This window comes from Triticum aestivum, chromosome 5B, assembly GCF_018294505.1.
Source record: "Triticum aestivum cultivar Chinese Spring chromosome 5B, IWGSC CS RefSeq v2.1, whole genome shotgun sequence".
NCBI lineage: Eukaryota > Viridiplantae > Streptophyta > Magnoliopsida > Poales > Poaceae > Triticum > Triticum aestivum.
In genome coordinates this window covers 168,539,956-168,555,599 of record NC_057807.1, presented here as the reverse complement: position 1 = coordinate 168,555,599, position 15,644 = coordinate 168,539,956, and the positions used below count along the sequence as shown (strand labels likewise).

Genomic DNA, 15,644 nt, shown 5'->3' with positions numbered 1-15,644 from the left:
ATTTGCTACTTATGGACTAAAAACAATCACCAGCTAGCTGAATCAACGGACACTCTATGGGAAGGTGAGCAAGCATACTAAATAACACGAAGCAGAGTAATTCCAAGATATTTGAGAATTCATTGCAGTGGACTATGATGTGATTCGATTTTTCTTAACCTTGATAATATTGTCTTGGATTTGACATGATGGTTTATATTTATTCTTCTTCTTTTTTATAGTTGTGAAGACCAAATGTAGAAAATTGTACCGGTTGTGATTTCAATCGGGTCAGAGGCTTCTGTCAAAATATAATTATGTTCCCTGCTGATTATAATTTTGTTCACATAGATGCATGAAGTTTGTTGTTCGTTTTATTTCGAAATAATCTCGATTTATTCTACCGTCTTGATCGGAAAGCGGCATTGTTCTCCTGACATTGTTCCCTGCTCACTGTGGTGAATCGAACAGCAAATCGAGGACTTCAGAGCCCGGCTGCAGACCGCACGAAGCACCAACGACAGCCTCAAGCAGATTCAGCGGAGCAAGGTGATGAGTACCCAGCTGGCTGGTCGATCTCAATGATCTTATCGGCCGGAGAAGCGGAGACGGACGACCACAGTCCCGACCTTACCAGCAGGCGGTGAGTGTTCTCAATCTGAAACCTGATAGTAGATGCCCGCCTAAGTCCGTAGAAACCTTTTTCCCTTTGTCACCGTGGATAGGAGACAGTAAATGGGATCATGGGAAGTTGGTCGGGCTCCAGTGGCACATGCTTACCACTGCTGGTTGTTGCCGGGAAAGGTATGTTGGTTTAATTTTTTCAAGATCCCGAACTAAAACAAGTCACCTGCGACATTTGAATGATGCAAAGGTTTGCTGTTTCTGCCGGGATATTGTGTGCAGAGAAGCTGACTTGATTTTATGCTGAACCTACTTTTGCAGAACCAAACACTGACGATAAGAGAGCTGAATGTGCAGTATGCTAAATTTGGGTATCCAATTGAAAAAGAATTGGATTTTTATTTACACTAGTAGAATGCCCGTGCGTTGCTACGGGCTATGATGCATGAAGAAATCAAATGTAGATTTCTCGCTCAGACGAGCAGACGTGTTCGGACGTCCGGACATCAAATGGGCGCCCGTCGCGGTGATTGCCTTATCGCCGTTGGTGCCGACCGCTCGAGGCCGCCATCACCACTCACCAGTCACCACTCCTAGTCTCCGCCAGCTCCCCGTCGCTGGTTGCGTCGGACAAACACCAGCATCTGATTGCGTCGGACAAACATCAGCATCTTCCTCCTGCTTCCCCATCTCTGTTTGCCACCTTGCACATGATTAGTTTTATTTTTCCCAGGTGCACACTTAACCCGGGCAAGATGAAAAACATATTTAGTATCTTTCGCTTTCTTTAGAGCAGAAGGGAAATAATGGACACAATGTTCTAAAGTATTGGTGCTGGTCACTACTATACAACATCTATACAAATGTTCCAAAATAATACTTTTGCTTGCAGCAATTGATTTTTCTTCTGCACTTTGCAGTCACAACCAATTCTGGATATATTAACAATGCAAACTTGATAAATGAGTACAATAGGTTTATAGGGAGGGTAACTAACAAAAAAATTGTACTGTACACTACAAAAATATCTGTTCTCATGAAGAAATACGTCAGTTGTGTTAATTACCAAATGAGGAAAATAGTTCATTCATACATCAAAAGCAATGCAACTGAAATTGGAGCACAAAGCACTACCAAACACTCATAGGAGGCAATTACTTTGCAAAACTGTCAGTGCTCTCAGTTCACTTAAAAGAGCATAAGGTCCTACTCAAAAAACTTTTTGATTCAAAAGCTCATAGACTATTTTTTGTTCTACATTTACTGAAATAAAGAGAATTAATTAGCTAATGATAATGATGCAAACAAAAGAGCTAGTCTATTACCTGGGTGCTCCTTGGAGAACATGCCCGAACAGCTCGGACATCCTTATATGCTCCTCACATATGGGTTGGATATGGGGGATTTGCGGACGGACTGGACATACCCAGACAAAGTAGGGATTGTGATTGGGTGGCCTTTTTTCTTCTCTTTTCTGTCCAGGACAATGATCGGACTCTCAAATGGGATGTTTGAGGGGTCCAATTGTAGATGCTCTTAATATCCGAAATAGAAAACAAATATAAGTTTCAGTGGCAAATGAATATTTTTCTACAGTTGGTATATATAACTATACTATTGTGTATAAAGAGAACGACCAGGTAACATGCCATTTATTATTAGTCTAATGTGTGATAGCTGCTCAATCTATTTTGTGGTACCCAACATTGCAAATTATTTGGAGATCCAAAGGAGACAGATTCAACATCATATGTATTCAAGTAACAATCAAAGGTTATATGTGGTATTTAGGATATGGGTCAAGAACTTTACGTGCAACCTGAGATCAAAACTTATCAACAGAGATAAAAAAACACCAATAGAGATTGCCATTTTTGGGACGTTAGTTCCATCAAGCTTAATACGACATCATGCAAAATTTTGCAAAAGCTTTCTATTATTATAACAACATGTTAATCGAACATAATTTGGCAAAACCAATTCTGTGTATGAACATCAATAATAGACCATACCCGTAGTGAGTATGCATTAACCAAAGCATAGGCATATAAGTTCTATGAGAGTGACCTACAATCAAGAAGAGAAAATAGATATTATCCAACATCAGAGACCATCCCCACCACATCGGTCAGACTTCCGTGTACTGATTGCACCACATCGATCAGAATTATGGCCATGTACTGATTGCCCAGGAGAGCTATGAATCCAGTATCCATGTATCAAAAACGAAAATAAACAAGCTGAAACAAAAGCCTCCCTATCACCACCACTTGTATCACTGATCATTATATCTCCATGCTCATTGGCCGCTTGCCCGCTTGTAATTCAGCATACATAAACAAGAGCAGTACAACTAAAGAAATAGTTTTTTTATTCGCAATATACATTCATATCGCTCTCAGCTAATGTGTAATTTACCCGATAATATACCATTTCTGTCTGCATCACAGTGGAAACAAGCAGACAAAAGTTCAGGATAACATATAATTTTTTGGCACAAAAAATAGCAATTCTACTTGTATGCAAGCACTTGAATCAAGTTGTATCACCGTGTGAATGCATTGATATGTAGAACAGCAAGCAGCAAAAATAAATAATTGAGATGCAAGCTGGCAGGAGAGGGAGAGCTTTTTTACTCTTTTTAGCTCCGTGGAGAGTTCATCAGCTGATTGTACTATGTGCCCACGGCTTCAATGTCTCTCCTGGCCCATCCATCATTGGGGCTGGTACTACCGGCCTGTGCCGCTCGCCATCACTGCAGCAATAATATCCTTGTGGAAGAGGCATGCAGTAGCACCAGTCCTCCCGTCTTAGTGGAGACCACAGCCACGACACGCTGCTCCTACGAGTGGCCCTCGGCCCGGCTCTCCGCAGCACAGCCGCATCACGCGGCGGAGGAGGCCGCTAGCACCTGCCGCTGTCGGGGACCTCAACGACGTCGATGCAGCTCGACGCCCGGCCTGCACGCGCAAGCGGCATCCTCGGCACGCTCACCGTCCACGATGACGGCGACCCGTGACGCCCGCACCCTCACGTTGCCCCCGACGAGACGGCGACCTTGGCTGCACCGACCCACTGGAGGCATGGCTAGCGCATAGTGCGCACGGTGGCCCCCGGCCCCGATACCGATGCTCCTGGCTGAGACGTGCCCGGTGCACGCGGCGGCCAGCGGTCTGCGTCGTGCGGTGTCGCTCCCCGGCACACAGGTGCGAGGGAGCGAGGCGGCCAGATCCAACTGGCAGAGCCCCCTTGCGTGTGGCATGGCAGTGATGGGCAGCGTTGCCATGGTGGTATCCGCCTGTGTTGGTCGTGTGTGAAAGGGATCAAAGCTGCTGGATATTTCCTATTCGTGGAACGGAAGCCACGACAAGTGAATATGTGGTGATTTGCGATGTAGGAGTATTAGGAAAGTTCTGATTCCATCATGATGCAGGAGTATTAGTAAATTGGATTTTTTTTCCTTAAAGTCAGTTATTTATTTCCTTAAAATTTGTTATTTGTTTCCTAAAGCAAATTGCATTGATAAGATTGATCGCTTGATTTGGATAAGTTGGGAAAGTTAGAATCTGTCTCTTTTTGTACAATAGGAAAGTGTTTGTTTACAAGAAAATAATGGAGAAAAAGTAAACCGGTCAAATGGTGGGAAAGGAGACGAAAATAAACCGGTTGAAAATAAACCATTTGAAAGTGGAGGGACTATTCAACCAAGTCGTCCATTAGGAGTAGAGATTAGAAGCCAGGTTATCACTATGTATTTTAAATTGATTTCTCATGGACAGTGGCATCTCAATTGGCCATAAACACAGCCTAATTCGGTCCCTCCCTTCAAATTGGCAACTAAAGGGAAGGTGAGTTAAAATGTCTTGACCCCTATGACCTGGCTGACCTTTGTGTTAGAAGATTCAAAGGGAATGAAAAGTTGGAGGCGACAAGGCCACCTCTTATCTGGGATCTTTACATAAAAACTAGTAGAGTGCCCGTGCGTTGCCACGGGCACTTGAAATAGTTTGCAAGAGTTACATGTTAAACGTACAAACAATATAACACATACACAACTATTGAATAATTGAATTCCATTTTGCATTGTAAATTGATAACAAAAAGAAAAATTAACGACATGTCCATGTAACAAACTGAGCGATGTTCGACCTTAACATATGTTACATAACTATCAATATCTAGATAATGCGCTTAAGAAATTCTTTCACAATATCGGGAAAGTTGCCTTTAGCTTCATTCCCACGATGTTTTAGCAAGTATAATAAAAATTGCTTTCTCAACTAATACCCATCCTGCGAAAATAATATATATAGTTAGTATGAAAATTTCACGTCGAAGGTCTTAAAACATGTAACGGACAATACTCACCATGCAAACCGGCTTGACCCATTCTTTACCGTTCCACCAAAGCATAAAATGAAAAACAAAATAGCCAGACATATTCGTGCAATTTTTTAAATTAACAATATAAAGAATATAGTGATAACAAAAATAATTTTTTTATTATGAATTCATTACCCGTCTATACTCGTTGGAATACGAAGTGGAAATAAATGTTGCCATTTAGATATACCGGATTCCAACCAGGCAGCTTTATTTCGAGTGCTTCTTTGAAATCCCTTGCAAAACCTTTTAATTTCAGTGCATGCCTTAAATTTTTATCCTGTGACCATTGTGATGTTTGAATAGGGTTCATAATATATAGACGACGTGCCTCTTTGTCGATGACGTACAAGATGTATCGGTCGATGGATGCATAGGGAAGATAGATCTACAACTGGAGCTATCAGAAACAACAATAAACCACGATAACAATAGACAAAATATTTTACTTACCATGTTGCACGATGAGATGTTCTTGTCCATCCCAGGCCAGCTATCAAATAATGTTGCCAACGTCTGGATAGTTTCCTTCTCGCAAAACTTCTGACCTCGTGTTGACTCTAGCATCATGGACTAAGTAAAATAAATAAATATTGTTTCAACATGTTCATACTAATGCCACATAGATGAAGAGTTACGATAACTTACACAAAATCTTAGATCCATGTAGTGTATAGGAGGGTCTGTGAACAATACTCCCTCGTCACATGCCAGTATACACACGGCGGCACACGGCGGTGTTGAAGTAATCATTGTCCATAGGCTGCTCCATGTTAAGTTTGCACTAAAGTTTCATAAGACTTAAGCCCATTGGATCGGTGTCGAGCTTCGGACCCATTCCTTCCTAACAATTGGACGGTAAGAATAATAATAATGTACATGCGCACATTAAATATTGATACATGATACTTACTCCAAACACCCAACATCATCGACCGGCATGATGCAGTTGCAAAGGCCGGCAAGTAATTCACGTTGGTCCGTGGGCATGATAGTGATTGGGGCAGGACTACGTCAGATGGATTTTCTAGGATCTCGAGATCAGAATTAGGTAAAGTTTCTTTATCGTTAGGTTGATGGTATATGTGACCTCCTTTTAGCTTATTCAGCTTCGAATCGAGCAAAATGACAGCTAATTTTCATCGAAAGTGTTTCATATCCTCCTAGAAAAAAATATATAATTTGATATAATATTTTGAGATAAAATAATGAGATAATGTATGCAAATGTAATACCTGGATGAACTGGTCTGATAGTGCATTTGATGTTCAATATTCCATATAATTTAGCATAAAGAGTCCATATGATACGCTATAATATTATAAAATAATGCTTTAGAATATTACCCAGAAGAATCCAATAAACAAACCATTGTAACAAGTGCTTACCCAGTCGGTTTGTATTGCCTCATAAAACTGCTCTATGACCGTCCATTTTGTAACATTGAGATCGGGCCACCTGTGATCTTTGTTAAACTCTGGACTCCGCTCTACAAGTTTCAGACGCTTCCCGGGTCCTAATAACTATTCTATGATCCCCAGTAGAATGCCCGTGCGTTGCTACGAGACTTTTTTTTACCGATGGCACATATATACTTACTCGGGTGAATTTATGGCCGAGTCCAACAACATTTCCTTGGGACCCTTGTCTAGAAATTCCTTTTCAACGCTGACATAATCCATATCCATCTTTCTCATAATATGCAAAAGCAAACATGTATAAAAATACACCTGTCGTATTATCATGTACAATATCTCTACAAAGAAGAACTATTATTAGTATGATCTCTTCTAATTCTGTAAATTCAAGTTTTAGTCAGGTATAGTTACGTGAGTGACTTTGTCAATCGACATTTTCCAAAGCATCACCGGAAGCCATCGATTTTTATCTCTGATCTAAAAAGGTGAACATATAAACATATATTAAAATAATAAATAAATAAAAATAAGCTTAATATATATTCATTAGTTAGCTCCTTGCTGCAAGCAGGATCGTGGCATCGTGTTTCTTAATAGTGAGTGACATCCCAATTTTAATATCTTATAGGCTCACATATAAATCACTTGTTGCTAATTATTCATCAGAAATGACTTGTTAGGATTTGTGATATTTTCACTATATAGAAAAGTATGTGACATTTATCTCGTAGCAAACAATTGCTTTCCCTAAGAAGGCGAACGACCACTCCTTTTCTTTTGTTCTTACAAAAATCTATTTATCACTCTCATCGCACAACACAATACTCACACCCACAACTCATTCCGCGGCTGCTCTGCCCACCACGGCTTCTCATTGTTGCCTCCCACGCACCTTGCTCTCACACCTCCGTGTTCCCTCCTCTCCACGGCGTCATCGGCCACTCCTCTCCCTTCCACGGCGTCACCGGCCGCTCCTCCAAGGAGTACACTTCATCGTAGCCGAGGGCGACCACCACCACGACACAACATTTTGTTCATCGCAACACCGCACCTTCTCCGAGCACATACCGAGCTTATGTGTACATCCTTTTATGTAGTGGATATAAATATTTCAATGGTTCTACATGTCTCATGTCCTTGCAGATATATCCACCTCACTACTACTACCACAGCAGGTCCGTTGCTGCAAAATGAATTGAGAAATATTAACATTGACAACCATAAATCGACTGGCATTGCATCTACGCATGGATGTTATTGAGCTTTAGAAGTAACAATAAACTGCAGAGATAATAGTGTACCTCTAAATGTAAAACTGTCCAAGCAACAAGTCTTTTGTTGATAGTACAAATGCAATTGATGTTGCCGAAATAATTCATCTTCTTGGTCCATAAAAAAATAGAAACTTAACACCAAAGCATCTTATCATAAGTGATCAAAGTTGTTATCTTGCAATAGTGGAAATACTTGGAATATCCTTTAACCATACAAAGTTGTCGACACTGTCAACTCTGAACCTACAACAGATTGATGCCTACTGCCCACCTCATGTTTTCATGAAAAAATATACGTGACAAGATATGCATACAAACCTTCCATGTAGAGATGCAACCTTCGTCAAGCAAGGAAATATGCCTTCTTAGAGAAAAGAGCATGTGCAGGAACATCTCTCATACAATGAAGGAACGATAATAATCAGGCATCAGGTTCACATCTCGGCGTGTGTGAGGCCAAAGTCAAGGCATTCCAAGGATTTTTCGAACAAACAACATACGACGCCTTGCAGTTTTCTAGTGTCTATCCCATATATATTTGATTCTACTCTGTCTCATATATACCTTCTAACAGGTATGAAATAGTATAACTGATTACTATCCAGGAAAGAAAGTCACAAAATACCAATAAATTGGTTGCTCTAAGAAAATACCAATAAATTAGCACGATGTGCTTTTTTGTATTTTACATCTTAAGAAAAGCTTTTCCGAAAAGGTACAACTGGTACACCCTCTGTTCCTAAATATATGCCTTCTTAGAGATTCCACTATGGACTACATACGAAGTAAAATGAGTGAATCTACACTCTAAAATATGTCTATATACATCCGTATGTAGTTTGTAGTGGAATCTCTAAAAAGACTTATACTCCCTCCGTCCCAAAATTCTTGTCTTAGATTAGTCTAGATACGGATGTATCTAATACTAAAACATGACTTGATACATACGTATTTAGACAAATCTAAGCCAAAATTTTTGGGACGGAGGGAGTATTTAGGAACAGAGGGAGTACTTATCATGGCAGTACTTCACTCCAAGTCTGCAATAGTATGCTACAAATAAGCATATATTAAACATTAGAAAATCCTTATATTGCTCTGTACACTTACTGATTATGATCAACGTCGGCAATAAAGCTCATTGTAAAATGCACTCTTGTTAAATCTGGAGCTAAGTTCTGTGCATGCATTTAAGAGCATGATCTTAAGGGCCTGGCTGATCCATAACATACATATAGCATCCGCAGCCAACTCTTGTTGATAATACCTAATATATGAACCTATCTGACATTGAGTAAGCCCATTGAATTAGCCCACTCTGAAAGAAGCTGGCATTAAAAGCATGGTGATTGTAAAACCACCTTGAAGCATTAAAAGCATGTTTTTTCACCGACGCTGTTGGGTCTTCCAACCTCATCCCCATGCACAACCTGGCGGATTCGACTCCGGCTAAAGTCTAGAGAATAAATTAGATAATCAAATAAAATCACATAATGAGCACATTAGAACACTCTGAAGCGTTTATTGTGTCTCTCCCTTCTTCGAAGGGTAACATCAACAGTTAGCAAAGAAGTACCGAGCCTTGCTCTCTCTCCCATCTCCAATCTGAGCAAAATTCGAAAAAGAAATGAAAGCTAGATGCCAAGAGATGTGTGACAGCATAAACGTGTTTCCAGGTGATGCTGATACAAAGTGTGTACGAATCTAAATGGCGTAAGGGATGTGTGAGTACAGGAGCATTTATCTAACTGGCCATTTACGTGAAGTTTGTTGCCATTGCTTGTTGCTCCTATCTAAGCACGACCTAAATCGTCGGGAGCATCATTCTTTCTGAATTAAATCCCGGGAGAATTTTAATAAAGAGCAAACATGAATAACATGATTTTTGACCATTAAAAACTAAAAAATGAATAATAGATTGTATATACTGCAAGCATATGTGTAGACACCCATCCAAGACAGAAACAGGATCCTTCAAGGAGAAGTAATTGTTGCACTTAAGCACCCAAAGTAAAGCTTTCAATATCTTATAGAAAAACTGCTCTCATGTACAGCTACAGTTTCATTACCTACCTATCTCGACAACAAATTCACAAATAAATTTCCCAGCTATGTTCCTTTCACCTTTAATAAATGATGAATTGTCTATAGCACATGTAAGAACTACTTTAAGGAATTTGTTCACTTTTATAAATTACAAAAATAACATTTTATGAAAGATGCACTAAGGTCCAGATTTATAGGTAAGCACTGGGTAGGTAACTAACATGAATTGGATCTTGTAGGCCCCTGTATATATGTCTCAAATCTTAACAGCAATCCATCTCTTAGACAAAAATAAAAACAATGTTAAATTAAGTGCCTTAAAAAAACAGATGAATGGAATTCTGTATCGACCTGAACAACTGTCAAGGCACATACCAAAAATGCATATTACAGGATAGGAATTTTGTTGCTTCCTTCCAACCCCAATTGCAATCAAATTCTGACATAAGAATGAATTACCGAAATGATCAATTTGCTTACAGGACTTGAAATCTGCACTTGTTGTTCACCACTGGTGACTTTCAGTTTCCTATCCCTGCTGACCCATACAAAAGAAACACAGTTATTTACATTGCAAAATTTAATATTTTTTATATTGATAAATCATGAGAACTTAGTCAGAAATCTTTGCATGAGCTTACAAGAGTGTGAAGGTGGACTGTACAGGAAATAATGAAGTGGCAGTGCGGACGAAACATCAATCCAACCAAATGCTATACCTGGTGGTTATCCTCGATCTTTTCTTCCAATACAATTCTAACAGACTAAAAGATAATCATGCTAATCAGAAACAAAAGAAGATGAGAAGACCATGTATCAGACAGAAGACCCGGAGGTACATATGATTGATTTGATTTTCCATTTTATATGAAGATCACTACATACGTCAGCCAATGCAATCTGAACCGTGTCATGTCAGTACATACAAGTTTCCAATATCAGTTTCTATTCTGAATCAAATTCGACTAACACACCAGACTCCATCTAAAGCTTGTGAAATTTTTCCTCTGCTGCGTGCGTACCTAAGCTAATCATGTAAAAGGATACAACTTTATTTCTACTATATGTCCAAACAGAACCTACATCGACAATCCTTTCTCTATAACTGAAGAACACCATCTATTGTGACCTAGCCCAATTCATATCCTCTACAAAATCTAATCCTTGATATATGAATATGTCTTACTTTAATTTTTCTTCCTGTCTGAAGATCAATGCACGTGTCAGCCTCTGCAAGCTGAACCGTGTCTTAGCAGTACATACAAGTCTCTCCAATGTCAATTTCTATATTGAACCCTGTTTGATTAACACACCAAACTCCATCCAAGTCCTTTGCAAAATCTAACCAGGAAGATTTGAACCAAGTTTATATTTTTTTTTGCAATTCAGTAGTAGTAATGAATACATTCAGTTTTTATGCTGTGTGAGAAAAAAGAAAGAATAGAGAAACAATAAAGCTATTATTTGATCTGAAAATATACAACCCCCATTTCTTCAGTGTTTACCATGGAGGCAACATACCTGTGATTAAATTTTATTCTCATCTAATCTATGTCACGCATACAATAAAATCGTGAGAACTGTCGTACTCATGAGATTTTTTTTGCTCCGAACATATTTCATAATAGTAGAGAAAAGTGTGCAAATTTGCATTCAACTTACCCAAGTGATGGAAGCACTGTATCTATATATTAAGCCTTTAGGTGAGCATTCACTTTAGAATCAAGTTTGTCAAAAACCTATCATCCCTTATTTTTATCTAGAAAACCTGTAAGCAAAGCATATGTAGTTCAACCAACATTGGAAGATATCAGCACATAATTCTTTAATCTATCGTCATGTATACATGCAGTTTGACATCGACAATATTCAAGTATCTTACTGAACCTTTAACAAGGAATTTAAACTTAACGGCAAATATTCTTCATAGTGACAGCCTCATTTTCAACCTTCAGCATACTGAAAAGGATCGAGGTACTTAACGTCGGAACTGAAGAAAGTCAAAGCTAATACATAGGAATTAACAAAAAAAAACTGTACAAAAGCATATGCTTACAGGAATAGTTTCTAAGAATAGCTCATTATGTAAAAGCTAGCAGAACAATTGATGCACTTGTATATATTAGTGCAGTCCATTGCTTATACTTTATTCTGTCAAGTCATTTGTTTTAGGATCAGATAAGAAAAAACTTGCTTACTTGGATCAGCCCTGCAGCTTCCTTGGAGGCAAACAGTCATCCTCTCAACAACCAACAGTCATCCTCTCAAAAAACAACAACCAATAGTCATACTCTTGAATCCAGGTAAGCTAGGTGATTAAGAAACACAACGTACAAAAGGAAAAGGCTATCAATTCTTGCTGTCAGTAAACTAAGAAGAAACAACCTGATAATAATGCATCCAAACGAATAATTGTCGATGTCCAAACGAATAATGGAGTGAGCCGGTCGCTTTTCAACTGCATCTTCTTCACCATGTGTGAGGTTCTTGCAATGCCACCCCTGCCAAGGCCTGCTGCCGCTTACTACCTAATCCCAAATCTGCAAACCATAGTCACCAGAGAAGAAGAGGAAAGACACAAGAATCTCACCCTGGAAACGAACACATCCCGCTGCAGGCGGAGGATATCTTCTACAAGAGACGTTGTGCTTCGCTGGAGCAGGAGATACTGTCAGCGTCGCAAGGTGCATCATCGTCTACCCGCCACGCCGGCGTCTGGCACTCTGGCTGCCCCTCGGTATCATACTATCATCTGCGCGGCAACCATTGATAGGAGGTGCCCGAGTCGACCTTGCGGTAAGGCATGCCAGTGGCGATGGGCCGACCTGTATCCAGAGTCATGGTGGCGGTGGCCTCCTCACCGGATCGGGCGGGAGCGGCGTCCAAGACCCACACGGTACCCGCCCCCTCGATCTACCTCTCCCGGCGCCATCCATCTGGACGAGATGTGGCCGTGGCGGATCTGGACGCCGGCCCGCTGACTTGCGCGACTCGATCCGGGGCATCCCCGCTCGAGGGCGGGGAAGAGGGCGGCGCCGGCGAGGAAGAAAGCGGGTATGGGTGGGGGAGACGGGAGAGGGCGGCTGTGCGCGGGCGTTCGAGGGGATCGAGGTGCGTACGACGACGGCGGCGTCTCCTCGAGGGATGGAGGGGATCGATAGGAGAGGTCTTTCTACGGGGTGGTTTTTTTGGGAGGGGGGAGCGTGCGTGGATGGGATGGGGGACGAAAAAAACCGGTTGAAAGAAAACGGACGAAAAAAACCAGTCGAAAGTGGTAGGACTATTCAACCAACTCGTCCATTAGAAGTAGAGAAGATAGTGAGGGTCATATAATCTGCCATCGATTTTGATAATATAACCTCATCTCTTTACATCATGTATTCATGTCCCACCAATTTATACATGTGTATGATTAGAAATCAATAAGCCAACTCAAGGAGTGGGTCCTGGAATAGAAGCAGGAAGAAAAGAGAAGGAATTAGAAGGAGTAAACTCGACTCTTATGTAAGCAAGTAAGGAAAGAAATTATTCCACTCATAAGGAAAGAGGAGAAATTAAAAGGAGTAATTTCGGCTCTTATGTAAGAAAAATGGAAAGGAATTATTCCACTCATAATGAAAGAGAAGAAATTAAAAGAAGGGGAAGTTTCGGCCCTTATATAAGCAGAAAGGGAAGAAATTATTACACTCATAAGAAAAGGGAAGAGATTAAAAGGAGTAAATTCGGCTCTTATAAAGCAAGAAATGAAAAAATATGAAGGAATAAAATTTGCTCTTATATAATTAAAAGAATAAAAATAACGATGTTGTTGCTGGATGTGCATGGGCCGAGGAGGGAGCAATTAAAGTAAATGACATCGGCTGCGTGCGTGCATTTGCACATGCTTTAATTCAATGGCCCTTCTCTTCTCACATACAAAAAGGTTGGCTGGCAATGACCATTCATATTTTTCTGTTGTTTTGAATCTGTGGAGTACATATAAATTATACTTGGTTATGTTTATATTACATCCAATATTATGTGTACTCATTTGATATAAGGTTATTTTTAATAACTTCGTTTTTTTCTCACGAACAAATCGATGAACCGGCGGTCCACCCAAGTGACAGCTGCAATGGTTCGGTTGCCCGTTCGGTTTTAAAACATATAGTCCGATGGCCATGGTGGAAGAACATGACATGAAGTGCTTTGTATCCTGAGAACGACGAGGAGACACGACCAGGCGGCGGCAGTGCCTGGCACTTCGAGCAGTAGGGATACTTGAGCATAGGGAAAGGGAAGGGAGATGAGTTCGTGCGTGCATGATTTTTAGGGAAATAGCATGTGTATTGTATTTTTGTGTGCATGAAGTGTTTTGTTTGGGCCAAGACTAAATAATAAAAATAAAAACATTATCTCTAAAACTATTCAACATCCTATAAATCCTTTTGCATTTATTATCTTTTGCAAATTCTAAATAAACTTTTGGATAAGTTATTAAATTTTTCAATTGTATACAACAATTTCACTGTCTGTATACCACTCAGAACACATCCACCACTTCTCTTTCACCCGGTGATCGTGATAAGTCGAAGGAGGTGAGGTGCCATTGAAGGACATGACTATGACTTTCTCAACTCTATACTACAAGGTCCAAACACCAACAATTCTTTTTTTTACTCCGAACAGAGAGCATGTGCTTTTTTAAGAGAAAGTTGTATCAAATTGGTTTTTATTTCAAAAAATGTGAACATTTTAAAGCATGTTCAACATTTTTATATTCAATATTTCCTAAAAATTGACCCATTTTTTTAAAAAAATTGCATTTAAAAATATTCTCAAAATCAAATAAATCAAAATTATTTTAAAAATCATTTGTTAAAAATGTAAATTGTAAAAAAAATCCCATTTTAAAAAATGATCAAAAATTACAAAAATGTTACTTTAAAATAAATAATATTCATGTTCTCTCGAAAAGTTAAAAAAACTATTGACAAAATATTCCATGCACAACTACTCTTTAATCAGAGGGACTGTGGTATCCCCAGCCCACCAGGGTTCAAATCCTGATGCTCACATTTATTCCTAGATTTATTTCATGATTTCCGACGATGCGCATTCAATAGGAGGAGACGTTCCCGTCGACGACGATGTGCCTACGGTGACTTTGTAAATTTCAAGATGATATATTGACTCAGTTTTTCGGAGGTGCTCATAGTGGTAGGGTATGGGTGTGTGCGTTCATAGGGGTGAGTGTATGCACATGTATATGAACGCTTGCGTCTGTACTGTGTTAAAAAAGGCAGCTTCTTCAAATCCACACTTCATACTCCGAAAAGGAGATAATCAGAATTGAATATAACAAATGGCAAACATAAAGCATATTTTGCTATTTTTTTGACTCGTTGCAACGCATGGGCATTTTTACTAGTAATAATAATAATAATAATAAAGCACGGGTTGAATCTGTCGGGTTCACCGTCACGACATTTTTTTAAACAGTCCCTGAAGTCTTTGATAATTAATCCGCGCTCCAGATAAAAGTTAGTAAGGGAAAAAAATGATTCGCTCACACCCGAACGGACGGACGCAACGCCCGGTCTGTGCCTGCCTCAATCCCGACTACAGGTCATCGTCCCCAACCCACCACGAGGACGAAGATGTCGAAGTCAGGCGGCGGCGCTGGTCCCGGCCTCCAGGGGGACCGGATCGTCCTCCGACGACCTCGGCTTCCTTTTCCTCAACACCTCAGCCGCCTGGGGCACGGGAGATAGCAGTTCCGTGCCCCTACACCTGCCCGATCCTCCTACTGCTCCTTGATACGTCCATTTTGCATCATGCTTTTATCTCAATATTTATTGCATTATGGGTTGTTATTACACATTATATCTCAATACTTATGGCTATTCTCTCTTATTTTACAAGGTTTACCATAAAGAGG

General features: G+C 40.0%; 1 long non-coding RNA gene across 2 annotated transcripts; it reads right to left on the bottom strand.

The window, feature by feature from the left end:
* Window positions 1-7,005: 7,005 nt before the first annotated feature.
* On the bottom strand, window positions 7,006-12,909 carry LOC123110930 (uncharacterized). 2 transcript variants are annotated; one of them, XR_006453841.1, is made up of 2 exons: window positions 12,315-12,909; window positions 7,006-12,235 (listed from the first exon to the last, which is right to left on the bottom strand). It is a non-coding gene; the product is annotated as an uncharacterized lncRNA (long non-coding RNA). The 2 variants fall into 2 exon arrangements; XR_006453842.1 differs by having other exon boundaries at window positions 7,006-12,225.
* Window positions 12,910-15,644: the final 2,735 nt, after the last annotated feature.